At 43.2% G+C, this 27,540-nt stretch overlaps 1 long non-coding RNA gene across 1 annotated transcript; it reads left to right on the top strand.

Moving 5' to 3' along the window:
- The first annotated feature begins 498 nt into the window (after nt 1-498).
- Nucleotides 499-21,740, top strand: LOC129057689 (uncharacterized). The gene is made up of 2 exons (XR_008522400.1): nt 499-831; nt 20,770-21,740. It is a non-coding gene; the product is annotated as an uncharacterized LOC129057689 (long non-coding RNA).
- The last annotated feature ends 5,800 nt before the right edge of the window (nt 21,741-27,540 follow it).

Below are 27,540 nucleotides of genomic sequence, written 5' to 3'. Positions count from 1 at the left end.
CTTTTGTTAACTCTTTCAATCAGACTTTGATTTTCTAGATCTGTATGTTTCAATTAAATCCTAGTCTCTTTTGGACATTGAACTTGCAGAAGTTTTTTTCCTGTATCTTCAGTTCTTGGTTCTTCTGATAAGCGCCTAAGGAGAAACAAATAAACAAACATGAACAAAGAGATAAACAGCAAGAACAACTCCCCGAGGCCTTCGCATGGAACCCATTCATTATGTAACAACAAAAGGCCCCAAACAACTGCAGACCAGCATGACATATCGATGACTTATTCTTTTTAATATTAATGACAGTCTGAAGGAAGTTGTGGTGACAAGTCAGGGATTAATACTGCAAACTCTTTATGAATATCTGATCTATTAGCACCACTGGGCTTAATGGGATTCATGAGTCTCAGTCACTGTCATGTCATTGCCCATATTGTGCAATCAGAGATCAGTTTTGCAATGGCTGATAAAAACAAAGGCCCAGAACCAAGGAGTTCCAGCAGAGAGGAAGGAAATGAAGCTTCCTGCTGGCTGAAGCTGCTCACCCAAAAGAAAGGGAATTAGATAAAGTGAAAGGTATTTCTCAGAGATGGGCCCAAAGCTGCTTCTGTTTCCTTGTGGCCTCAGGCTGGCTCTAGCTATTAGGACACCATGACCCAGAGTAACTAAAAGGAATTATTGGCACCCTCCCATGAGCTCCTACCAGGCCAGTGCCAGAAACACTCATCTACTCCCTTATGGAAGATCACTGAGTCATGAGATCTGTGGTTTGTCTGATTCTCCACTTCCAGAAGCCAGCCAAGGCTAACTGACCTGGGATTCTGAGAGACTGTCCAGGTGAGCTCGGGGGCTTCAGTAGCAACTGGCCTTCTGGGTGTGCCCCAGAGCAATTCTGAGTCCAGAGATCGTTTCTGGCACCACCCTCAGCTCTCTCAGGGTTCTGGGAACCCAGTGATCAGAGGCTGGCTGACTGTGAGATGTTCTTTCTCTTACCCTGTGGTGGTCTCCACATTGCAGTCACTTCATGCCTGCTGCTAAAAACCTAGGCCAGGCTTATTACCTTTCATCCAGACCAGAACTGAAAGCGGTTTCCATCTCCTGGGCCAATTCCAACTAATTGGTAGTGGCTATCCGAGCCCTGTGTTGAGAAAGATTTTGAGTTCAGCAGCAGAGTGTGGTTGTCCATTGGTGACGATTGCCAGAGGCACAGGTGGTTCACTGCAACTTGCATTCTGTGTGTTTACTAATTCTGATCTGGACCATTACATCAGCCTGCTAAATGGTGCACTTACCTCTATTTCCTTCCAGAAAAAAAGATTAATCTTCCAGAAGCATTCTTTGATAAGAGCCTTATCAAAAAAAATTTCAACTCCACTCCACTTTAGCAACTCAGACCTGTTCTACATTTGTGATCAATCCATCTCTCTCTCTCTAGCATATATATACACACATATGTAATTATATATACACATACAATTCTATATAATTATATATGTATGTATATGTATACATGTGTGTCTTCTGTGACTCTTGCCAGCAACCTCAACCCACTTTCCCCTTCCTTTTGCTATGTCAGTCTTGCAAACCTTTCTCTGTGAATCAGTTTTCTCTGTGAATCATTTTCCCTCTTTCTTCCTACTCAAGGACTCCTGAAGGTGGCTAGAGGAATACACACTTTTGTGGTTTGGGTTCTACGTAACCTGGGGCCTCTGACCTCAGCTGGGTTCTTAGCACAGTGACCCCTCACAGGCCCTTGGTCAGCATCCTTTCCTCCTGTTCTGTTTCTCTCTCATCTTAAACCCTCACTGCTGTGTTGCTGTCCCCTCCCCGACCACCTTTCTCTTAGCAGACCACCAAGGCTCCTGTCTTAGTCATAGTCTATATTCTATCATAGAATTATAGAATTCTATAGTCATGCAAGCGCATGGCTACACCATGCCTGGCTAATTTTATGTAGTTTTAGTAGAGATGGGGTTTTGCCATGTTGGCAAATTCTATAATTCTATAATAAATTCTAGAATTTATTCTATAATTCTATAATAAATTCTAGAATTTATTCTATAATTCTATAATAAATTCTAGAATTTATTCTATAATTCTATAATAAATTCTAGAATTTATTCTATAATTCTATAATAAATTCTAGAATTTATTCTATAATAATTTATATTTATTAAATATTTATAATAATTTATTATAATTCTATAATAAATTCTATAATTATAATAAATTATAAATATTTAATTTATAATATATAATATAATATAAATATATAATAAATTCTATAATTTATTTTAGAATTATGGTGTTCTATAATAAAACACCATAGACTGGGTGGCTTAAAAAACAGACATTTATTTCTCACAGTTCTGGAAGCTGCGAAGTTCAAGATCAAGGTGCCAGCAGATTTGGTTCCTAGTGAGGACCCATTCCTGCTTGCAGATGGCCTTCTTCTCACTGTGTCCTCACCTGGCAGAGCAAGAGAGGGCTCTGGTTTCTTCTTCTTATAAGGGTACCAATCTCCTTATGAGGGCTCCACCCTGATGACCTCCCAAAGGCTCCACCTCGCAATGTCTCACACTGTGGATTAATTAAGGCTTCAGCATAAGAATTTTGGTAGTTGGGTTGGGGTGCACAAACATTCAATCTATAGCAGCCTCTATTTCACAAACTCCCTGAACTCTCACCCTCAGAGCTGCAGGCTCTTATGCGGCCACCTCACCTTCCAAGCCCTCTCCTGTATTTTCAAAGAAAAGCTGAATTCTCACCAGCCCAGGGCCCTCACTGGTGCTCTAGCTCCAGTCTCTCATGAGCCTTTGCTGTCTCCATTATTCCTTTTTTCTTCTTCTCTCCATTTCTGGACCCTCCCTTGAAGTATGGGAACATGGTCAGGAATCTTCCTTTAAAATGAAATGCTCTCTTCTCCTTCACAGCTGAGCTCCTGCAGTCGATTCCCTCATGACCCCGTCCACTTACCTGCCTTCTCTGTCCATTTTGCAACAGGCAATATCACTTTTCCTAGCTTTCTCAACACCAGGCCTTCTGGATTCTCCTCTTTGCCCTTTGATTAGTCCTCCTCTACCTCTACCCTTTATTTAAAATTTTTTTTGAGATGGAGTCTTGCTCTGTTGCCCAGGCTGGAGTTCAGCGATGCAATCTCAACTCACTGCAGCCTCCACCTCCCAGGTTCAAGTGTTCCTCCTGCCTCAGCCTCCTGAGTAGCTGGGGCTACAGGCGCATGGCTACACCATGCCTGGCTAATTTTATGTAGTTTCAGTAGAGATGGGGTTTCGCCATGTTGGCCAGGCTGGTCTCAAACTCCTGACCTCAGGTGATCCGCCTGCCTCAGCCTCCCAAAGTGCTGGGATTACAGGCATGAGCCACTGCGCCTGGCCAACCTCTACCCTTTAAATGATGGAGTGGCCTAGAGATTTGAAACTGGGTCTATTCCAATGCCAAAGGCTGACTCTGTAAACATGTTGGTATGCCCCAGTCCTTTCCAAGCTGTTTCCTTGTGAGGCGTGAAAGTAGGCTCTGGAAGGTGGGCTGCTGGCACACCTGGGGATGAGGAGGATAGAGAAACAAAATGATTACCAACAGGGGGAAAAGTATGAAGAACATTCACATTCCACAGATTCTTCATCTGCTCTGCTGCTCCTGTGGCATCCCCTTTAGCCCTGTCTAAAGAATGCAAAAAATGTAAATGTCCTGTTTGAATAAGATGTCTGTATTTTAACGGCAAGTATTGTCATGAAAAGGGCACCCAAATGCTTGCTTACAATGAGGGCAGCAGCCAGAACTCACCTGCCTGCCCAGCTTAGGGACCTGGCACATCCAAGAGACCACCAGGACTTTGCTCCAAAGAGGGTCTGAGGAGAAGAAAGGCTTTTCTCCAAGTCCTGGACTCGGGATAGAAATCCTCACATAAAGGGGAAGAAAAAATGAGAGACTGCTCTTCAACTCCTTTATGAGATGGAAAAGGCACCCCGAGTGGGAGGGGTTGGGCTCAGGGTCCCCAAAAGGGTTTGAGAATTGACCCTGGACCCTTTCCAGTTGGTTTGGTTGGGACTGGTCTTGGGTTTATCAGAAAGAGCTGTAGATCTGAAAGGGTCTGCAGGGGAGGCCTGCCTCAGCACGGGGCCAGAAAACTCAGACCCCAGGCAGGAACAGCGCGAGCAGCCTCTCATGGACTCTGGTGAAATCTGGCATTCTGGGAAGCCAGGTAGTGCCTGAAATCAAATACCTCTTTGTAACCTGGGCCCTCGATTTCTTTCCCTATGGCCTGTGAGGCCTAGGAAATAAGTTGCCCTTGGAAACCGAAGCCCAGAGGTAAACAACTGAGAAGCTCACCAACCAGATGGAGAAGTTTCACTTCCTCTGCAGAATGTGGGTTTTGGAATAATAATGCTCTGCTTTATAAATTGCATTCAAGTTTTGAGAGCCCAGTGACTGTAACCATTCATTTCCATAGACAATTAGTCTCTCACAGTCCTTCTCCAGCCAGGGAGGCTCTGGTGTCTGGCCCACACCAGCTCTGGGGTGATCATGGACGAGGCTGTGCCACCATGAGGCGTGACCCAGTATGTGAAAATATAATCAGACCTACTGTTTGAGAAACCAGAGTGATAATTTCCTAAAGTGCTTAGTCACCTTTAGCCACTGATTGCCTCCTCTGTGATTGGGCCCAGTGTGAATCTAAGATCTATTGGTTACATGAACTTGGCATCTGGTTGGTGCTCCGTGTACCTCATGATTTCCTTTCCCTCCCTTCCCCTTCCTTCCTTCCTCCCTTCCTTCCTTCTTTCTTTCCTTCCTCCCTCCCTCCCTTCCTTCCTTCCTTCTTTCTTTTCTTTCTTTCTTTCTCTTTCTTTCTTTCTTTCTTCCTTCCTTCCTTCCTTCCTTCCTTCCTTTCCTTCCTTCCTTCCTTCCTTTCTTTCTTTCTTTCTTTCTTTTTCTTTCTTTCTTTCTTTCTTTCTTTCTTTCTTTCTTTCTTTCTTTCTTTCTTTCTTACTTTCTTTCTTTCCTTTTTCCTTCCTTCCTTCCTTCTTTCTTTCCCTCCCTCCCCCCCTTTTTTTCTTCCTCTTACCCTTTCTTTCTTTCTGAAAAAGCCTCGGGAAATAAGATTTCACCTGTTTTTATGGATCAGCAGTAGCGGCTCACCTTGCAGTTTTCACAGCATGAATACTGAGGAGTTTCCTTTTTCCACACTTGGTGTTACAGATTCTTCCAATATTTAGCCTGTGGGAAGAATCCTCACTTTCTGGCACTTCTCAGCCTCCAGTGGAGTTACAGAGTACAAAAAGAAATGGAAAGACAGGTGTCTGGGAGAGTCTCCCACCAAAAATGAATCTAACCCAATTCCAGATGCTTGACTCCATTTGGAATGGGACTTTCTTATTGTTTTTCCCTTTATCTTTGAGATTGGTTTTCATTACTCATTGCTTCCCTAAGTGGATGAAAACTGAAAACATTTTAATTGGGGACAGTAATATTCCAACAATTAGGAATTTAACTGATGTTTTTGGAAATTCAAGGTGCTGGCAAGAAAAAAATATTTTGCTCAAATTTTTCATATGTTGATCCAGGAGAGCAGAGAAAGCCATTTGTATTCCAAATAAAAGATGCTCAACTATGGTCAAATAGTGAACTATTACCCGGTTCTATTCTTTTACTTCCTACAGAATATGGGGACCACTGCAGGTGTCACCACGAAGCTGATACTTGTTATTACAAACATAGCACTATGGCACTCTTACTTTCCTCATTAACTCTTGTTGAGTGCTTTGAGATAGAAAAATTATTCATTCTTTTCAACAGTAGAGCCTCCAAAAAGAATGATTTTAAGGAGTTACTCATGTCCATTATTAACAGCAGAGCCAGAATATATGTGATGCATTACCACACATTCTTCATTAGTAAATATAAAGACATCAAACAGGATTTAATTTGCCTACTAGAAAGTTAGGGAAACAAATTAAAATCTCCACTTTATTTGAAACATCTAATTAATTTATCAGCTACTTGCCTCATCACTTGAACACAAGTAAATAAAATTGCCACTTACAGAAACTATATGGTTTTTGTCATGTTACTTTGTATATTATTTTCAAAAAAAATTATCTTAGCCAATAGATTTGCAATTCTTTGTTACTTTGTATATTATTTTCAAAAAATTATCTTAGCCAATAGATTTGCAGTTCTTTTTTCAGTTTTTTATTGTTGTTTTTGAAACTTGGAATGTACAACTGAGAATTAAAGTGTGCTTCAAATTGTACAGGTCATTTACCTTAAAAACTGGACACTATCTGTGTCCACTTTAAAAATTGTTCACTATCTGCCTAGATCTAAGGATTCAGTCCTGACTGAACTTTTTATCCCAACTCAGCTCTATATTATTGCATAGAATCTAGATTTCAAGTCCCAAATTCCAGAAAGGGACAGTGTAGGGGAAGAAAACAACTTGATGTATATCCACTGCCCTAAATGGTCAGAGGCAAACTCACATTGATATAATCAACTTGTGAATGTTTAAAATCTGCCTGGTTCAATTCTTTCCAATTCCTGGAACATTCACAAATGCAAAATTTAAAAAAAAGTCTTATCCTTCCCAGAGGGCTTTTAGCCTTTTTTATATATGTGTACATACATAAAATATATATAATTACATATGTATAATTATAATATATTATATATTATAATATATATTATATATTATAATATATAATATACAACATTTTATATATATATATATATATATATGTGGCTAAAAGCCCTCTGGGAACTGTAGAGGACTCCATTCATAGCCAAAATATTTGGGGGATGTGGGGATATATAATTATACATATATAATTATATATATTATATATATATATAGAGAGAGATTATTTTGAAGAATTGGCTCACACGATTGTGCAGACTAGCAAGTTCAAAATCTGTAGGGCAGGCTGGAGACCCAGGGAAAACTTGATGTTGCAGCCTTGATTCCAAAGGCAAAGTCAGGAGGCAGATTCTTTCCTTCTCAGAGGATCTCAGTCTTTTCTCTTACTGCCTTCAACCATTTGAATGAGGCCACCATCCAAGACGATTATGAAGGGTCATCTGCTTTACTCAAAGTCTACTTATTTAAATGTTTATCACATCTAAAAAAATACCTTCACAGCAATATCTAAACTAGTTTTTGATCAGATATCTGGGCACCATGGCCTGGCCAGGTTGACACATAAAATTTACTATCACACCCAGTAATTAAACTCCGTAAGGGTGAGATTGGTCGGGGGTGTTGTTTGTCTGTTTGTTTTACTGTTGTATGTCCACAATTGCACTTAAATCTGGCACATACGTGGAGTTATCTTGTTGGTGTCTCTACCCACAGTGAGGCCCTCTTTGCCTTGGTCTAGGTTTTTTATGTTCTCATCAACAGCTTTCTTTCATGCCTGATTTTGTTCTTACGATCCATTTTTCAAGATTATTTCTCATGCATTGTATAGGTTTACAAAAGCTTCACTCTCCCTCAACCCCACCATCCAAATAACCTACAGGCCTAACTAGTAAAGTGCTCTGGGGAGAGTTCACATGCTTTTTGTATCATCATTACACCTACCGTGGGACTCATTAAACATTTATTGGTGAATTAACTTGTTGACTCCTCCTTTTATCTTATCCTTGCGTTTCCTTTATGTAAAGCCAGATTAAGACCTTTAGGGGCCCTAAAGCCCCACATAACTCAAAATAAAATAATTACTCAATCGTAAGTTTAAGAAACTCTTGTAAGTTAGTTTTCTCCAATGATGACTGTTTCGATGCTTTGTTTGAGATATCAAACTCTTTCTAAAATTTATTTCTTGCAGGGGAGAGGGAGAGGTTGGCATTTGCCTTGCTGGTGGCTGAATCCCAGGCTTATTCTGCGTTGTGTGATCTCATACTGCCTTCCATCCGTGGTGGCAGGGGGTCATGGGAAAGGTGAGTAGCAGCTTAGCCCACCTGCTTATGGTAGCCACAGCCTTGACATTCCTAGGAGGCAAGTCAGGCAGTTGCCATGTCCTTGCCATGCTCCCAAACAGCCCAGATGGCCAGTTGCACAGTCTGTGCCCCTTCACAAGTGGTGGGCACCTTCTTCTAGTTGCAACTTTGGAACCACAGCTGCACAAGTGCAGCTCACATCCTCACATCTCTTCTATACAAAGTGGAATATTATTTGTATAGCAGTCAACATAGTTAAGACATTAAGGAGTAGATCAAGTAGCAGCTGGGACCCTCCGTATCCATGGGTTCCTCATCAATAGATTCAATCCACCAAGGATAGAAAATATTTGGAAAAAAAAGGAAATTCCACAAAGTTTCAAAAAGCAAAACTTAAATTTGCCATGCACTGAGTACTACATTGAACCCACATGAATGAAGTGATATGTAGGCATTGTATTAGGTATTATAAGTAATCTAGAGATAATTTAAAATATACAGGAGGATGTGTGTAGGTTACATGCAAATACTGCACCATTATATATAATGAGACTTCAGCGTCTTGGGACTTTGGTATCCAAGGGGGGATCCTGGAACCAACTGCCTATGGATACTGAGGGACCATTATACTTTAATCTAACAAGCCCTAGAAGCAAAAATGGGGATTGAAGAAGTAGCTAATAAGAGAAAAGGCAGTAGTTACTGGGATTTATTTACAATCACAATCGACTCTTTTCAAGGTCCACTTTGCCTTGAATGCTTTAAGTTCTAAGGGGCAATATTAAGTCTATTTGGGTTACAAGAACATTATGTAACCAGGTGATAAGGATCAGGCAATTCTGGTTTCAGGTTTTGCCCAGTCTCCCCTACCCTGCTTGCCTGATAAGTGAAATGTACGGATAAGACTGGTCTTATATTCTTATGTCTAGAACACAAGAAAATATGTAGGAATGAATCGGTTATAAGTATTCCATGAGTTCTTAAGGAAATAGAAGTTCTGATCAGATGATTAGTAGCTTTATTACTTCTCCAAGGAACTGAGTTGAACTAATTTTTAAATTAGTGGATAATAGGCTGGCTTCCTAGGAATGTCAAGGCTGTGGCTACCATAAGCAGGTGGGCTAAGCTGCTGCTCACCTTTCCCATGACCCCCTGCCACCACGGATGGAAGGCAGTATGAGATCACACAACGCAGAATAAGCCTGGGATTCAGCCACCAGCAAAGCAAATGCCAACCTCTCCCTCTCCCCTGCAAGAAATAAATTTTAGAAAGAGTTTGATATCTCAGACAAAGCATAGAAACAGTCATCATTGGAGAAAACTAACTTACAAGAGTTTCTTAAACTTATGATTGAGTAATTATTTTATTTTAAATGATGTGTGGCTTTAGGGCCCCTAAAGGACTTAATCTGGCTTTACATATATATAAAATTCTCTGGAGAAGTCTCCAATAGAGTGAGAGAGGTGAGCATTGAACAAATGGGGTGGGATAATACAGTATTTCTGAATGTTTACTGATGTCCTAGTTTCCTGTTATTTCTCCCCTTTGCCCATCCCTCAGGCCAAGCTGCTTGGCACTTGGTGCCCATTGCTTTAAGGTGGATGTAACAGAAATAAATGAATCTTCCTAGCTCTGTTCCCTAAAAGGCTAAAAGCCCCCCGGGAACTGTATAGGACTCCAGTCATAGCCAAAATATTTGGGGGATGTGGGGATTGAGGAGAGCAGGGTCTCCCCTGGACCAGAAAATATCCCCCAGGCCTGTGGAAAGAGAGGTAGAGGGGACAGGAGGAGACCAGAGATGTCATCTGTCCTGAAGTCCAGTGGGGAGCGGGGTTGGGAAATAGCTGTGCAGTGGGTCTGAACAAACTGTTCTTACACAGCCAGGCAGAATCCTGGCTCCCAAGTGAGACATGAAAGCCGTAAGGAGATTGCCCACCATTTGTGAAAGGGCACAGACACCAGGAACTCATCTAAGTGGTGATCTATGTGCCTCAATGACCTACAATTATGAGAATAAAAGATGTCTCAGTGGACACCCTTGTGGACAGGTGACTGAAGACTGACAGGCCTTCACCAACCTAATGACCTGGCACAACTTAACTGTCGAGGAACGCCAGAGAAGAAAAGAAACTCCAAGTTGGCTGAGATACGTTTCTACCACTCCATAGAATGGGAACTCAATGCTTTAGAGAAAAATATAGGCCTTAGTCACCTGAATTGTGACAAGTAGCCTGCAAGAGAGGGAAGGCTTTGAGGAACTGAAAGATGGCCATAAGAGTTTAATCCAGTGAGTGAGGGGAAGGCAGCCCAGGTGAGGTTGGAAGGACAGGCAGGGGCCAGATCACACAGGACTGTGTAGTGCGGGCCAGAGGATTTGTATTTGAGTGACATGGGAAGCTGTTTCAGAATTTTTAAGCAGTTCCTGTTCTTTAAAGGTCACATTAATTGTTGCTTGGGGTTGGGGGCTGTCCTGGGCAAAGGTTAGGAGTGCAGTTGAAGGGCTATTGCAATCTTCCAGTTGAGAGCAGATGGTGGCTGAAACCAGGCTGGGGGCAGTGGAGCAAGTGGATGGGTTCTTGATATATTTTAGTGGTAGAAGGAACAGGTTTTGCCATTGGGTTGGATGTGCGGAGTGAGGGAAAGGAAGAGTTGGTAAGAACTCTCAGGTTTCTATTTGAACAACTGGTGGGAAAATGAAGCCATTTACACAGCAGGGGAAGTCTGGGGAGAAAACAAGTGCCTGTGAGGAAATCCAGACTTTTTGAGATGCCTGAGTGATGCCAGAATGGAAATGTTCGGAAGGTAGGAAGGGTTGGTAGATAAGTAATCGACAGCATAGAGAAGAGGTCTGGGTTGAAGGTAGGGATATGTGTGCCATCTGTGTGAGCCTTTACCACTTATTGTTTTGTTTCATTTGCTTTTGCTTTTGCTTCTCCTCTGACCCTGCACCTGTGCAACTTCCCCTCCTCTGTCAGGTCTCAGCTCCAATGTTGCTTCCTTAGGGAGGCCTCCCTACTCCTACCCCAGTGTGAATTAGGCGGAGTTAGGCTCTGCCCCAGTCTTTCTGTTTAAATTTTTCCTTCCAAGCACTTATCATGGTTTGAGATGAAAGATTTACGTTTGCCTGTCCTTTAGCGATGAATCCCAGTCCACACTGAAATGTGTTAGAAAAAAATGACTTCATTTTTCTGTAATGAAATCACTTAGGCCCTAAATTTGAGGAAGAGAAGGCAGGAAGAAGAGCTGAGTGCAGATAAATTGCAACATTTATGGATCAGATAGAAAAAGAGACACTGCTGCAAGCAGCTAAGAAGGAGCTAGAAAGGAAACAGGGTGTCCGGGATGCCATGGGAGAGGGAGATGGGAGCATTTCAGGACAGCACATGTCGCTGTGTCTGATTCCATTGAGGGGTCAAGCGTGTAAAGACTGGAGAGTCTACTGGATTTACAATACAGGGACACGGGTCCTTGGTTCTAGCAGTTTGTGTGGAGCAGTGCAGATAGAAGTCAAGTTGCAGCGAGTAAAGGAATTAATGGAAGGCAGGAATAAGAGAGAATATGTGAAGATGATTGTTCCAAGAAGTTTTACTGTTAGGAGAGAGAAACTAGGGCAGTAGCTAGGAGGGTATATGAGGTTAAAGGAGGTTATCTCAGAGAGGCATGATCCTGACATATATCTATGTGTAGATGGGAACAATGGATTGAAGGGGTGGGATGGGGAGAAATAACAACAGAAGGAATCAGAGATGAACACAGAGAGAAGAGGAAGGGAGAGAGCAGGTGTGCGGGGTGTTGACTTGCAAAATGGAGCAAAGAAGGCTTTGAAGCCCACCCCAAGAGCAGCCCCCAGCCATGCCCAGATTAAGATGAGCCAGAGGGCTCCTTTGCAGCCCAAAGGGGCCAGGGAGCGGAGAGGAAATGCCAGCTGCAGCTCTAGGAGGGGAAGCCATGGGTCTGGTTCAGTGGTAGTCAGTGGGTCGGCAGCCGGTCCCTGGCCCCCGGCCAGGCACATATTGGGAGCAGAGTGGCAACTCTTCTGGCAGCATTGTTGGAGAGGAAGGACCATGTGGGTGAGTGCCGAACAGCGGGAGGGCAGCCAGGACCAACTTCAGAGCCGAGCAAACTCAGTGGGAGCCTGGAGGAAGGGAAGGGTTGGCAGGTGCCACCCCCGCTTCCCCTTTTTCTCTCTACTACATCATCTGCGACCAAAGGGATGGGGGTGCAGTTTAACTCATTTTTTGTACTACCTTTCAGGCCTGCCGCTCCGAGTGACTGCCCCTGCAGCCATCTGGAGGAATCCCCCTCCCCTTGGTGGCCCTTGTACAGGAGCAGATGGGCACAGTTGCTGGCTGCTTGGGAAGGAGAGCCAGGGAGACCTGGGAGCCAAGGGGCATCTTCAACCCTCTGGCTTCACACTGACCTCACCCCCATAGTAGATAGCCTCAGGCAAGGAAGCAGGGGACAGCCCTGGCTGCCCTGTGAGAGGTCAGGGCTGGCTGAGCCATAGAGCCACAGACAGGAGCAGCCCTGGGTTCCTGGAACTGCAAAAGCCCTGGAAAGGGTGTCTCATTCATCCTCCTGCGGATGCAAACACAATTATTTAGTGTCCTTAGCTGAATGGGGAATTGGTAGATTTGGACCTTTCATTATCTATACTTTTTTTCACCTCTGAGACCTCCTTTCTTCCCTCCTATCACCTTACTCCTCCCTTGGATCAGTGCTGTTCAAACTGTAATGTGCAAGAGAATCATGGGGGATTGTGTTAAAATGCAAACTCAGAGTCAGGAGGTCTGGGGCGGTGCCTGAGAGTCAGCATTTCTAACAAGCTCCGTTTCTAATAGATGCTGCTGATGCTGCTGTTGCTCTGACCACGCTCTGAATAGCAAGGCTTTAGAGGACCCAATGGGAGTTAAGACCTCTCTTCCCTAAAAAATACATACAAAAGCATACATACAAACCCTTCGTTCTGTGCGGAAGTCACATATCCACAGGAGGCCACCCCAGGATAGAAACCCCTGCCCCACATGTTTATTGTCAAATTGTTGCCCTACCCTTAACCCCACCACAGGTGTTCTCGGACTTTAGAAGATATCAGAATTGCCTGGAACACTTGTCAAAAATACAGATACCCTGCCCTCCTTCTCATTCCCAGAGGATCTGATTCAATAAGTCTGGGGAAAGGTCCAGGAATATACTTTTTTTTTTTTCAAATGGAGTTTTACTCTGTCGCCCAGGCTGGAGTGCAGTGGCACGATCTTGGCTCACTGCAACCTCTGCCTCCCGGGTTCAAGCAAGAATATACTTTTTATCAAGTTCCCCAGGTAATTCTGAAGCAGGTGTACTTATTGAACACCCCTGAGAAACACTAACTTAGGGTTTATGGTTTCCCAGGAATGTATGTACTAAAATCTGAATATCTGAAGACTTGAAAGAATGAAGCTGTGTTGGAGGAAAGTTAGGTGCTGAGATTGATATTTCTAGTCAGGGGAGCCTACTGAGCATCACTTCAAATAATCCTAGTGTGTGATTACTTTGACCCCATATTTGATTGATCCCACCTTTCAGCATATAAGTTGTTGCTCACCAGGGAGGTGACAATTATTTTTCCAGCATTGTGAGTGGGTCTCCCTGGAGACTAAGGGCACTTCCCTTGGAGCTGAGCTGCTCTGTGCTCTTCTTCATGGAAAGTTCTTGGGTGTTTCAGACATCTCCAAATGGAACATCCATGAGATGAGCAAACCTTTCTCTTGCTAATGTGGCAGGCAATTTTTAAATAATTTCAACTTTTATCTTAGATTCACAGGGTAAATGTGCAGGTTTGTTACCTGGGTTGATTGCATGATGCTGAAGTTTGGGGTACCATTAATCTTGTCACCCAGGTACTGAGCATAGTACCCAATAGTTAGATTTTTGTCCCTTGTCCCCCCCACTTCCCACTCTAGTAGTTTCCAGTGTCTATTGTTGCCATCCTTATGTCCATGAGTACCCAATATCTAGCTCCTTCTTATAAGCGAGAACATTCAGTAGCTGGTTTTCTATTTCTGTGTTCATTTGCTTAGGATAATGGCCTCTGGGACAGGCAGGAATCTTATTCCACTATCTTGGATATGTGAGAAATGATGCATCAGTTTGCTTCATTTACATTGATTGTAAGTCCCCAACCCACTGGGTTGGTGGGAAATTTGAGTCATTATTGGGGGAGTCTTACTACCTCCAGGGTGATGTGAGGGTCCCATGTATCTTGTGCAGAACAAAGACCCACAGGTCTTTAACTCCCTCTAGTCTCTCTTCAAAAGCCCGTTATCCAACCTCCCATGGCCCTTTCAATCCAGTGACTTTAATTAGAGTGGCTGCTGTGTACTTGGATCTCTGTGGAGGCTGGGAGCGCTATGCTTGGGATGCAGCCTCCTATCGCGTTCCCAGACTCCAAGGGGCCCCATTCAGCCATTCCCCTCTGGAAACCCTGCTACTTTCTCAGGACTCTGCATGAGAGCAGACCAGGAGTCAACCTGACCTTTAGGACCTGTGGGCCCATCACCTTCCCAGTCTTGGGAAACCTCCCTCATTCTGTCTTGCTGCTTCTGATTTCTTTTCCTCCTCATGTCACATAAACCTGTCAAGAAGCTCAGCCTTTTGAAAAACAAAAGCAGACAGAGAGGTTGTCTATAACATAAACCATGCTTGAAGGCTAAAGAGTATGACTCTCATGTAAATATAAAATGAACACATGTCAAAGATCGTATTTAACTCCCATGAATGAGGGAAACAGTAAGATGTTAAAACTGGTTCAAAGAGTATTTGAGAATGTAGTATATATATGCAACTTAGTAAATTGTTGGGTAAATACAAAACTGGTTAATGTCCAACAGGGCCATAAACCACAGCTTTTGGGTTTCTCTGTTGCACTGAACAGAAATTATTTGCATCTCTACTGAATAAAAATCTGTAAGTTAACCTCACTTCTATAGAGTTGTAAAATAGCCTTAGCAAGTAGGAAGTCACCCGTAGCACTGTCCTAAAATAACACCTAGTACTTATTTTCTTTTGCCCATTTCCAAGCTTTGGGTAATTTTTCTGGCAGAAGGAATCTCAAGGGGCCTAGCTACCTTCTTGGAATGGAGAAGGGAAAAAATATAGCAAGAACAAACATCAAAATAATATCTCAATTATCCCCCCAAAGAAACATATGAGACCCCATTATTATGCTAACAAAGTATCAGTCTTTATTCTGCCTCACTGAAGGACTTCTCCTTCCTGCTAAGGGAAGGCAATGATAAAGACACAAAACTTCTTTCTGTCCCATATAAGACACTCAAGTGGAGCCTCTGCCCTCTAGCATGAAGCACACTCACAGATGCTCCTGAACAACACCTGAAAATCCAACAAAGCAGGACAGAGGTCAAGCCCAGCCTTGATCTCATTAGTGTGAGATGTTAGACCCTCATTTTATTGCCAAAACCTTCACCCTTATGACAGGTTGGCCATCTGTCTAATGCCTGGCTAAGTCACAAGCTGGGGAGAAAAATGTTGGATGCATTGAGGGCAAATCATGACTGCAGCTGCACATTATTACATAGGAGAGGGAGCCAGAGAAACGCACCCGTGGGGAGAATTCTTCCTTAAGTCAACCGCAGTGCCCTCCCCCACTTCCCCAGGTCGTGCTCTGTGCATTTGATCTGCCAAGAGAAGACCCGCTTCCTGTGAGCAGGCAGTGTTTGCTTCCTTAGTTCTTGGGTTGCTCCATTCCCCAATTCCCTGCTCTCTCTGCCCCCTCTTCTCTGTTTCATATGAAAAACATCTGGAAGTCAGGCCTTGGGTAGGAGGTAATGTAGCCTCTGGCAGAGATCCTGCCAGAGTGAGAGATCAGAAAGACCGTGAGAAAAATGTCAAGCCTCTGCTCCAAACGGATGTGCCCCAAGATGGAGGAAGGTGGGTCTCACAGAGGAGAAACTATTGTCATTCATCCTCAGTCTGTTTGATTGGAAGCCAAAGTGACACACTAGGTTAGGGAAGCGAGTTAACTCCGAAGCCTCTAAAATATTCAGCGGACCAGATTCCCTAGTGGGAATCTGGGTTCCCAATTTGAAATTATTACTTTGTCTCTCTGGAATTATGGTTCTAAAACTGTAGCAGGTGCCAAAATCACCTGGATAGCCCCACCACCAAGAGTTTCTGTTTCGGTAGCCCATGAATTTGCATGTCTAAGTTCCCAGATGTCTATCCTGCTGGTCCGCAGACTTGCTACTTTGAGTAGCCTGAATAACGTTAGCAGTAGTTCTCAACCCTGCCTGCACATTAGAAAAATCTGGAGGAGCTCTGAAAAATCCCTGTGCACAGGCCATACTCAACCAATTAAATCAGAATTTCTGGGAGTGAGGGTCAGGCATCAAGAGTTTTTACAGCTCCACAGGCAAATGCAATATGCAGCCAAGATTAAAGACTATTGTTTTAGAACAATGGTTCCCAACCCTAGTGCATATTTTAAATGCATAGGATGCTTTTGTAAAACACTTATTCTTGAGTCCCATGCATAATACCTTTCTAACTGGTCTCCCCCGTGTGTTATCCCCACAAACATTATTATCATCATCATCATCATACACACACAACACACACATCCACACGCATACACATGCACACACATCTTAAAACCTTCAATTGATTCTTGCCTTTGGGATAAAAACGTCAGAATTTCTGGACATGGGCCTTTGTATTTTAAAAAAAATGCTCCCAATGATTCAAATGTCCATCCAGGATTGAGAATCACTGCTCTGTAAGTTCTCTTAATAACTTCCTACCCACTCTTTCATCTTAGCTGGTTAAGTGTAGTCTGCTTACCCAGGCCTGTAGAAACCTGCTTTGGGCAGCAGCTCCGGGGTCCTGCATTGGTGTGGACCCCTCCCACTTCCTTACCCCACCTTGCAGTCTCCATTTGCCCTGCATTTTTGGCTCCCCAGAGCTGCCTTGGCACTCCTCCGTTTTGTACTAAACATTGGGCCCCCTTCTCTGGCTTCTGGCCCTGTCCCCATTCTCACATATGCTGACCTGACTTTCGGTTCTGCACACTTTGTCTCTCAGCTTCAGCCTCTCCCCCATCCCTCAATACTGGCCGCCTGCTTAGCCTCCCAGCCTCCAGGTCAAGTCCGTAAAACTTCAGCCAATATTTACTGAGGGCGTCCAAAGTGCCAGGCACTGTGCTGGGCATGGAATGCCATGAGAGACAAAACTGATATTGGTACTGCCCTTGTGGAACTTTACATTCTAGTGTGGGGGACAGACAATGATCAAACAAATGGAAAATTGCGATGGTGTGGGGTGCCGGGAAGGAGAGGGTGCCATGGTGTCTATTAGACAGAAACCTTGCCTGAGGAGTGATATGTAAGCTAAGATCTAAGAGAGCAGTAGGAGTTCCTAGGTGAAGAGGGTAGAAAGTGGGGAGGAAGAGATGGCATATGCAAAGATGACATGTGGGAGGGACATGGCGTATTGGAAGACTGAAAACCTGGGTGGCTGTAATGCAGGTTGTGTGAGATGGTGGTAGACATTCTGTAACATATATGGGCTGGGTGCAGTGGCTGACACCTGTAATCCCAGCACTTTGGGAGGCCAAGGCGGGTGGATTATGAGGTCAGGAGTTCAAGACCAGCCTGGCCAAGATGGTGAAACCCCGTCTCTGCTAAAAATACAAAAATTAGCCAGGCATGGTGGCGGGTGCCTGTAATCCCAGCTACTCGGGAGGCTGAGGACAAGAATTGCTTGAACCTGGGAGGCAGAGGTTGCAGTGAGCTGAGATCGTGCCACTGCACTCCAGCCTGGGTGACAGAGTGAGACTCTGTCTCAAACAAACACGCAAAATGTTTATGCACCCGCTCCCTTGCCAAGGTTCTGCAGGCAGCAGCCATCCACCTTGGCAAGGCAGTCACTGAGAAACCAGTTCTGGTGGTCCATACTTTGCACATTGGAAGAAGTGGTATGCCCTGGTTATGTGTGCAGCGAAATAGGAATTTTGTCTTCCCTTTTCTTACCCCTTTTCCTGGGGCTTTCTCTCACCCTTGCCTGGGGAATCAGGCAAATCTAATGCCAATTAGAGGAAGATATGGGTACCATTGTTTATTTTAGCTGGCCAGGATCACCAAGAAGAATGTTCAAAACATCCTTTATTTGGGATTTGAGTCATGAGTCTTCTAATCCATATACTGTTCACAGGGGTTGGAGGTCTAGAGGAGGAGGACTCCCTCTTTTACTTCATTCAGTTGTCCCCCACATCCTCCGCAGTAGAAGTGTTTCTTGCCATTTTAGCTTTCAGAGGCCAGTCTCATTTTGCCCAGCAATGACAGCAACAGCAAACCCTCCCTTGCTGTTCACATTCACAATACGGGCCCTCATTCACAATACGGTGTTCTGGGAGGAGGTGGCTGACCAGCTGACTGCAGTGATGGAGAAAGGAGTGTCTCACAGGACTCTGATTCAGCAGGGACCTCCAGAGCTTCTGACTCATGGGGGTGTGCTCCCAAGGGACATAGGTGTGTCTTCAAGTGCCAAGAATGAATGGGAACTGGCCTCTGCACTTGGCCCTGTGAGAACAGCCCAAGCCAAGGGAGGGGAGATTCTAAAAGAAATGACTGTAATTAAAGGTAGAAAAAAGTGGATGAGTCAAAAAAAATGTATAAATAGTGTTTAATATTCAACTTAGTACTTAATTAAATATTGTCTTCTATTATTTATATTCACTACAAATATCAAAGCCTTTTCTTCCCAAATTGATTATAAACTCTTTGAAGGCAGGGACCATAGTTTTCTAAACTCCATTCAACCAAAGCATACTAAATACTCTTTGTTAGTGTACCATCAGCACACAATCCATTGCCAGATATGGAGGTCATCCCCAGTAATTACTTGCATTAAACTGAATTCCCTCTAGCAAGCAACTATTTGCAATGAATGGGTCTAGTGGTCCCATGGAGGAAAACAAGGAAGCTTGAAGTAGTCCTGCCATGGAGAAGCTAAGCTGATATCTAAAGCCTTTGGCTAAACATCCTGATGTGTTAGGCAAATCTTGGTGTGGGAATCAAGATTTAAGGTTTGTATCAGGCTCTACAACAAAAGAGCTATAAAACTTGGACAAGCCACTCAAATCCTCCAGAGCCTCAGTTTCCTCATTTGTCAAAAGAGGAGGTTGTTACTAGATAATCTCGACAGTCTTTTTCTGTCCTAAAAATTGCATGGGTCTACAAAGTCTGAACTGCCCACTAGTTTTTATATCTTAAACATTTTAATATGTCTCTTCCAAACGAAGGTGTCTGGCCAGGCATTGTGGTGTATGCCTGTAGTCCCAGCTGCTGGGGAGGCTGAGGTGGGAGGATTGCTTGAACCCAGGAGGTTGAGGCTGCAGTGAGCCGTGTTCATGCCACTGCACTCCAGCCTGGGCGTCAGAACGAGACCCTGTCTCAAAAAAAAAGTAAAATGAAGTAAAATAAAGATATCAACCTGAGGAAGGTACATTTAACTTTTTTCAGTCGATATTGCCCCACCACCCATAGCCCCCTAAGAGAATCTGTACCCCGTTCACAGTCCATCCTGAAGAAGTGGGTCTAGATAACCATATTTGTACCGGATAACCTTGCTCTCTTGGCCACAGCTGATTGAACTGAGGGTAGACGTCTGACTGAAGCTGGGCCTATCAGAATCTCTTGCAAATTTGAACTACAAAGCACTTAGCCTTGTGATTCTAGTGGAGCTGACCCTAGAATAATCTCAGAGGTGGACATGTGACACAGTCCTGGTCAATTAACGGACTCCACTTTTCTGGTTTCAGTGATTGGTTCAACTGCAGTCTCATGACCAAAACTGGGCCAACCAGAGTCCCCTAGATTGTAGCCAGAACTACTGAGGAAAATGGTTTCTCTTCCTCTGGGATTATAAATTGAGAGGAGGAGCAATGTAAATCTATAGCTGCTGGCTGCCATGTTGCCATCAGGCAATATCGATAAAAGCAGGGTGAGAATGATAGAGAGAGAGACACACACATGCACAGAGAGATGGCTCATATTATTTAATGATGAAATATTCAGTTGTGGCTACAGCTATGTATCTTTAGACTTTTCAGTTATGTGATTGAATTATTTTATTATTTTTATTTTATTTTTTGAGATAGGGTCTCACTCTGTAGCCCAGACTGGAGTGCAGTGGTGTGATCTCGGCTCACCGCAACCTCTGCCTCCCAAGCTCAAGCTATTCTCCTGCCTCAGCCTCCCGAGTAGCTGGGATTACAGGCATGCACCACCACGTCTGGCTAATTTTTGTATTTTTAGTAGAGATGGGGTTTCACCATGTTGGCCAAGCTGGTCTTGAACTCCTGACCTCAAATGATCCACCCACCTCAGCCTCCCAAAGTGTTGGGATTACAGGCGTGAGCCACCACGCCCAGCCTGAATTATTTTATTTTTGCTGATGCTAGTTTGGTTTGAGTATGTATCAACTCAGAGAGTCTTGACTCTGTATCCCAGGAAGTCTTGACTAGTCCAGTCATGGGGAATTGAAGCTATAGCTGGGGCCATGGCAAGCCAGAGCCTTGCCCAAGCCCAAGTTTTGGGAGAGCCAAAGCAAGAGTCTTGCAGAGAAAGTCAGCTGAAGAGAAGATGGGGAAGAAAAGCAGAGTAAAGAAAAGACAAGAAATGTCATGGTTTCAGAGTGTGGGTAAGAGAGAGGGAGAAAGAGGGAGAAAAAAATGCTCTTTCTTTTTTTGTTGTTGTTTTTGTTGTTGTTTATTTATTTACTTTCTTTTTTTCTTTTTCTTTTTCTTTTCTTTTTTTGAGATGGAATCCTGCTCTGTTGCCCAGGCTGGCATGATCTCGGCTCATTGTAACCTCTGCCTCCCAAGTTCAAGCGATTCGCCTGCGTCAGCCTCCCGAGTCGCCAGCAGTACAGCTGTGGGCCACCTTGCCTGGCTAATTTTTGTATTTTTAGTAGAGACGGGGTTTCGCCAGGTTGGCCAGGCTAGTCTCGAAATCCTGACCTCAAGTGATCTGCCCACCTTGGCCTCCCAAAGTACTGGGATTACAGGCATAAGCCACCATGCCCAGCCTATTTACTTATGTTTTATCAATATATAATAGATGTATATATTTTCAGGGTACATAATACCTCTACTTTTAAACTGGTTCCTATGAGATTCCCCCCTTTTTCCTTATAATTCCCACTTTTATTTGAGTTCTTTTTAGTGCATGTCTTCAATCAAGACAAGTAGGAAATCAAAGCTTCAGAGATGACCGCAATGCTGTAAGCCCAGAGGAAAACCCAAAGAATGCTATGAAAACTAAGTGTGGAAGAAATCCCACAGCACCTGCAGCAGGTTTTACTCCACCTCATTGATGGACTATTTAAATTACTTAATTTTGGCTGGGCATGGTGGCAGGTCCCTGTAGTCCCAGCTACATGGGAGGCTGAGGCAGGAGGATGGCTTGAACCCAGAAGTTAGAGGCTGCAGTGAGCCATGATTGCCCCACTGCACTCTAGCCTGAACAACAGAGTGAGACCCTGTCTCTAAAAAAATAAAAATAAGAAAACTACTTGATTTTCAGGAAGATACTTCCAGTTCAAGAATTTCAGAGAGAAGCAAACAAGTTCCGGTGAGGAGATGCTGCATGCCTGGGCCTCTGCATAGCACTCTCAATTACAGCTGACCTGCAGAGAGCTTTGATAGTCTGAGGTTACAAGTAAAATTAATGACCACGGTGAGAAAGTTACTCAGGAATAAAGGCTCTCAGTCCTCACAACCTCTTATAAATGATGTGCCTTTAGATGATTCTTATGCTGTGCAATCATTCTTCGTTTCATGTAGCCACCCATCTACCCACTGATTCTACAAAAATTTATGTAGCACCTACTAACAGGCATTAGAGAGGCCAAGACAGATGAGACCCTCCCTGTCTTCAAAGGGCAGTGAGCACTTCTCATTCACAGAACGTTTACAGCTTGTAATTGTATGCATTTGTGGGATTTGTTTTTGTTTAATCTCTCTCTCCCATTATCTCAATTTTATAAGGACAGGATTCATGGGTTTGTTGTTGTTGTTGTTGTTGACTCTTGTATCCTAGAACCTGGTAGGGTTCCTGGCACACAATAGGCACTTAATACATATTTGGTGAACAAATTATTAATGAAGGGCTTTGAGTCTGTTCAAGGTGTTATTGTTTTTCTTCTGTTTTCTTTCTGTTTTTACTCATGTTACAGTCTACCCCCCAAAAAGATATCTTCGTAGGACCATCAGACAATAATACATTTGGATATATAGGTGGCTTATGTCTTCCAGAATGGTCCACAGTATGTGGCAACTGCAGGCTCTGTAACAGATGCCTGAGCTACTAGAACTCGGTAATCAAGAATCCTCCCTGTGATGTAGATCCTTGGTGTCTAGGGACCTTCCTTTCCTGGTAGCTCTCAGATTAAAGCTGCTCAGGAGAGAGTACAGAAAATGCAGCTGATTCATTGACCTCAAGGAAATAGAGCATGGAAAGCAGACGAGGATGTGAGAAATGACCATCTCAACATCAGCAGGAGGAGGTAGACAAAGAGGACAAGGGGCTGCATGCATAGCTGTGTGGGATTGCCTTGCACAAGGGCACCCAGACAAGGGGGCAAGTAGGGGCTGAAATCTAGCCAGGATCTGCTTCTAAGCCATGAACCCTGGCAAGAGATTCTGTCAAAAGTGGCCTAAGGACCAGAGGTGGCCCAGTGAGAAATCCCCAGGTTCTTAAGAAGACTGACAAAGTAATGAGGGAGAGTGTGGAGAGCACCTGCACTTCGCGTTCAATCAGAAAGCTGTGGGTTGGGGTTTTGCCCAGTGTGATGGCCTCACTCTGTGAACTGTGATTACCGCTTCACACCCCTATGCTTCTAAGCCTTGCTCCCACACATTCAGTTCTCAGAGTGACAAAGGGTGACTCTAGCAAAATCAGGAAAGATTTGTAAGAGGACTTCTAAGATCAAAGCTGTCAGCAAGAGGCAAAGAGCCACTCTGCTACCCTGAAGATGGAGGATGAAGCAGCAGGTAACTGGGCTGTTAGCCTGCCTGCCCAGCTCTCTGTATGGGCTGACAGTGTATGGCTTCCTTTGCCCAAATGTGGATAGCCTCTGTTGACACTGGAGAGAACTGATGCACACAGCCTAACAGAAAAACAATTTAGTACCAGATAGCTTTAAAAAAAAATTCATCCACATCCTTCCCTATTCTGCTCTTCATGGTACATGGAGACTCCAGGGCTATTTCTAGCTCAAGATGCAGGGGTGCTGATGAGCAGTGTGGTTTCTGCAGCTGATCGCTGATAGGATAGAGCTGTTGCCACCCCACAGAGGTGCTAGGGACAGGCAGCTTAACTGCACTTGGCCAGCACATGGCAGGTGGGCGGGAGGACGTCTGGCTGGTTCAGGGGGAGGCGGGGGGGATGGAACAGCTCTGAAACAGCATTTTGGAAGCAGTAAGCTGAAGATAGTGTGGCTCTGTGTGTCTCCAACACCACCTTTCTTCCACAGCTCTAGGCTTAAAAGGGAACAAAGAAAGAAAAAGGGAACATCTTAGGGATATCAGTGCACCTCCTGCACTTGCTTCTCTTGTTTCAAATCTGGAATGCCATTTCAGCAGCCAAGATGCAGATGCAGTTCTTTTTTTTTTTAATTGAGAATGTGACTAACAGAATGAACAATCTTAAGGAGAGTGGTCAAATTGTAACGAAACCCATCAAAAAAATCATAGGGAGTAGGGGGAGGGGAAAGATTGGCTTCAACAGTAAAATTGTATAGGCTTTAAGGTCAGATGAATTTGCGTTCTATTCCTACCTCTTTCATTATCAGCAATGTGAACTTGGGCAGCTGCTTAATCTCTCTGTGCCTATTTCCTTCATTTGTAAAGCGGGGATAATCCTAGGGGTGGCATGACTGAAATGCATTTTTATTTTGGGGTGTGGGGGGCTGCCCCTGCATGGTCATGCCTCTGTCCATGGTTCTGAATGCTCGCTTCTTTTGAGCTGGTCAGTCGTTTCAAAACCCAGGATACTGCTGATTCTTGTTCAGCCTCTCCTATGAGAGTATTTGTTGTTTTTCTTTGTTTTTATATTTTATCTTAATGGAAAGCTTCAGTTTTTACACCCTCGAAGAATAAGTAGCAACGTGACTTATGTTACATTACTTACATAACAAAATCTGCACACTGCCTTGTTTCCAACGGTTTAAAACATTTTTGCCTTCTAGGATGTGGGGTGTCAGACACTGCTCCCCCGCAAAGCTAAGTCTAAAGCAATAGTAATACATACTTCAGTGGTTTTTGTAAGAATTAAGCGTGTAAATTCTTTAGCTCCATGGCTGGCATATAAATACTAAGACAAAAAGTGGCTATTGTGGCAGGTATGTGTTAGCAAACACCAAATTTGGACACAAAAGTTGCTCAAAATTACTTTCTAAGTCAAGTTACATCTCACCCTGAGCCTCTGCTTTCTACAGATTACTAGTTATTGGGGCAGGAATATTCCCACCAAGTTATGAGAAGGTCTTAGGGATTTTATACAGAACAAAACTTTCCAGACAAGGCTCCCTTGTCTTCAGTCCACACTGGTTACCCAGTGATGTGCTCATTGTCCCAGCACTCAGAGAGAAGCTGCTCTGATGCTTCTATTTCTTGCTTAGGTTCAGTGTTTGCAGTGGTTGATAGCCCCAGGTCCTGGCATCGAGCTCCCACATCTCTCCTGGCCCGCAGCCCTCTGGTTTACCACCTAGCTATTCACCTCTGAGACTGAGACATCGGCAAAGAAACAGCTACCCTACTACTTGAGAACCCATGAGTCTCCTGGAGCCCAAACCACCATTCTCTTCCTGGGGTTCAAGGACTGTTTCCTTTTCCTTGGAAGAGAGAGGGAGGAGGCGAAGACAGCATGAGCCTGTACTCCTCCAAACGCCGAGTAATCTCCCCTCAATTGGGTCATTTCCCTTATTAATTCACCCTTTTACTTATTTACTTTATTATTATTGAACAGTATATGTCATCTTATCACAGGAATTTAGGACCCCTTTGTTATGTTTTTATTTTGAGAGTCATGAATGCCCTTGGAATCCCATTCAGTCTGACACCAAATGAAGATCTAAACTCATACAGCAGAAGAGCTCAGGTCCATTGAGAAACAGAGCTTCATCTTCTAATTATTTGATTTAATTTATTGGTGTACACTCCCTTTAAGACATCACAGTGCTTGACTTCACTGTTATTTTGTGTGAAATAGCCTCTGCTTACCCTTCTCTGTTAAAGAATTTTCCTAACTCATCTGTGGGCTATTTCACCTGACTGCACTGTGAACTGGGGAGAGAGTGTGGATCTGTAGGAGTTTGATTCTCTCAAGAAAGGAAATTTGTTTGCCTGGAGTTTCTCTAAAGAAGGAAGGCAGCAACACAACCCTGTGGCCTATGTGCAAATCATCTGACTTTCTCACCAATGTGGTTAAATCTTCTGATTTCTTACTCAGCAAGAGCTTGCTGAAAACTGACATTGTAGTTGCTGACTGGGATTGCAGCTCAACAAATTATTTCTAACAGGTGTGCAGTTGTTGTAAAAAAAGGGTCAATCAAGGTCAGTATGATGGGCATTTGTCTGATAGCCTTAGGCATTCATGGGCATTTTTGTTTACTTCAAGGAGGAAAAAGAGATGAGGGGATAAAAATCTGTGATCTATAATATAACTTGAAACATTTTGGCTATTGGCTAATGTCATAGATGTTTCTTAATTTTTCCATCCATGAAGAAAATGACTGATAAAATTTATGCAAACTTAGCAGTCAGCCATTAATTGGTTTATTTCAGCTGTTTTTAAATGTCTCTTGAAAGTCATTAGAGTGTTAATACATTCAAGAGGTAGCTGTATCCCATATTGACAATCTAAATATGTAAGCAAGCCCAAAAAGAGGAGAAGGATGGAAGTTACCTAGGTAGGACATGGTCATCTACAGGGAAGAAAGTCATAACATCCATCTTTTCTATCACAAACTTTCTGAAGCTCTGGTTAATCTGTGAAACTGCGTTAGCTGTTCTACAGAAAGTTAGGAAGGTCTTTGGTTGAAGATAAGAGACATGTGAGTGGAAGCTCTTCACTCACTCTAAACATTGAAGAACTTCTGGCTAAAATATAATCAAAATGTTTTACATACATAACTAAGCATGAAGTCAAGTAAAGGAAATTGCCAGTTTCAAAAGCAAAAAGATAACTTTCAAAGTCAGAGGTGAATAAGAATTGCACTGTGCATATGGTAAGATCTAAATTCACATTGTCTGTAGAATGTGGACACTCAAGTTGTGATACTAATGTTAAAAATTTGTCTCAACCTTGATGTAAAAAGAAATTATGTAAGTTTACTAAAAGATAGGTAAAAAAGACCCCAAAGTGAAAAAAAGATCATGTTCAAGGATAAAAAGGCCCAATATCATGAAGATTAATTTGTCCCGTTTATCTATCATTTCAATCAGAATCTCAATAGAAATATTTTATGGATATTATGCAGACAAAGCCTAGCTGCTTATAAAATGCATATGGAAGGGCAAAGAACCAGAAAGAGGAAAGAGAATCTTGAAGGAGGAGGGAAGGGACTTGCTATAGCAGATATCAAGACTTACTATAAAGCCCCAGCAGTTAAGCCACGGCGGGGGCGGGGGGGAGGATGTATGAGAAATAAACAGAGAGACCAATGCAATGGAAAAGAGCTTAGACATAAACTCACCATATGAGAAAAAATTCATTCATAACACAGCAGCCATTATAGATCAGTAAGGAAAGGAATGGAGTGCTCAAAAATGGGGCTGGGACAATAATCACCCCCCACTAAAAAAAAAGGAAAGAAAAATTGGATTTCTACCTCATGCTATATACACAAATCAATTCTACATAGATTAAATGAAAGTTTAAAAATGACAAAACTTTAAAATGTTATTAAAAATATAGACTATTTGTATGACTCAAGTAAGAAAAATTATCGTAACAAAATGCTCAAAAAACCAGTATAAAATATTCATACATTAGAATACATGAAATTTTAAACTTTTGTTCCTTATAACATGTAATTAGGAGAGTAAAAAAATAAACTGGGAGAAGATATTTGAAACAAACATAAAACCAAGGATGAGTATTTCAAATATAAAAAGAATCTCTCTGAATTAACATGGAAAAGACAACACAGTAGAAAGAAGGGCAAAAAGTCATGAATGTAATTTAATAGGAGGAAACAAAAATGGCTAATAAGCACATACAGAGAGCATTAGCACTGGAGTCATTAAGGCCATTGACAAATACTCCAGTTCTCCTTTCTCTGCTCACATGGTAGGATTGCACTTCACTGAGTAGACATGTGACTTGCTTTGACCAGTGACAGGTGAATAGAAGCTTGATACTCTAAGCAGTTGCTGCCACTCAACTCTCCTCTTTTATTGACTGACAATGGGACAAAATTCTATATTCACCGAATGGTACAGCAAGTGGTGATGTTCCAGACACTGGAGGCTCGCCCTGTCAGCCTCCATCCCTGACTGAAAAGACACAGAACTGAGCCATCAACCA

The sequence above is a fragment of the Pongo abelii genome, chromosome 12, assembly GCF_028885655.2.
Source record: "Pongo abelii isolate AG06213 chromosome 12, NHGRI_mPonAbe1-v2.0_pri, whole genome shotgun sequence".
Lineage (NCBI taxonomy): Eukaryota > Metazoa > Chordata > Mammalia > Primates > Hominidae > Pongo > Pongo abelii.
Note: the sequence above shows the minus strand (reverse complement) of the source record. Positions and strands in the feature narration are given on the sequence as shown.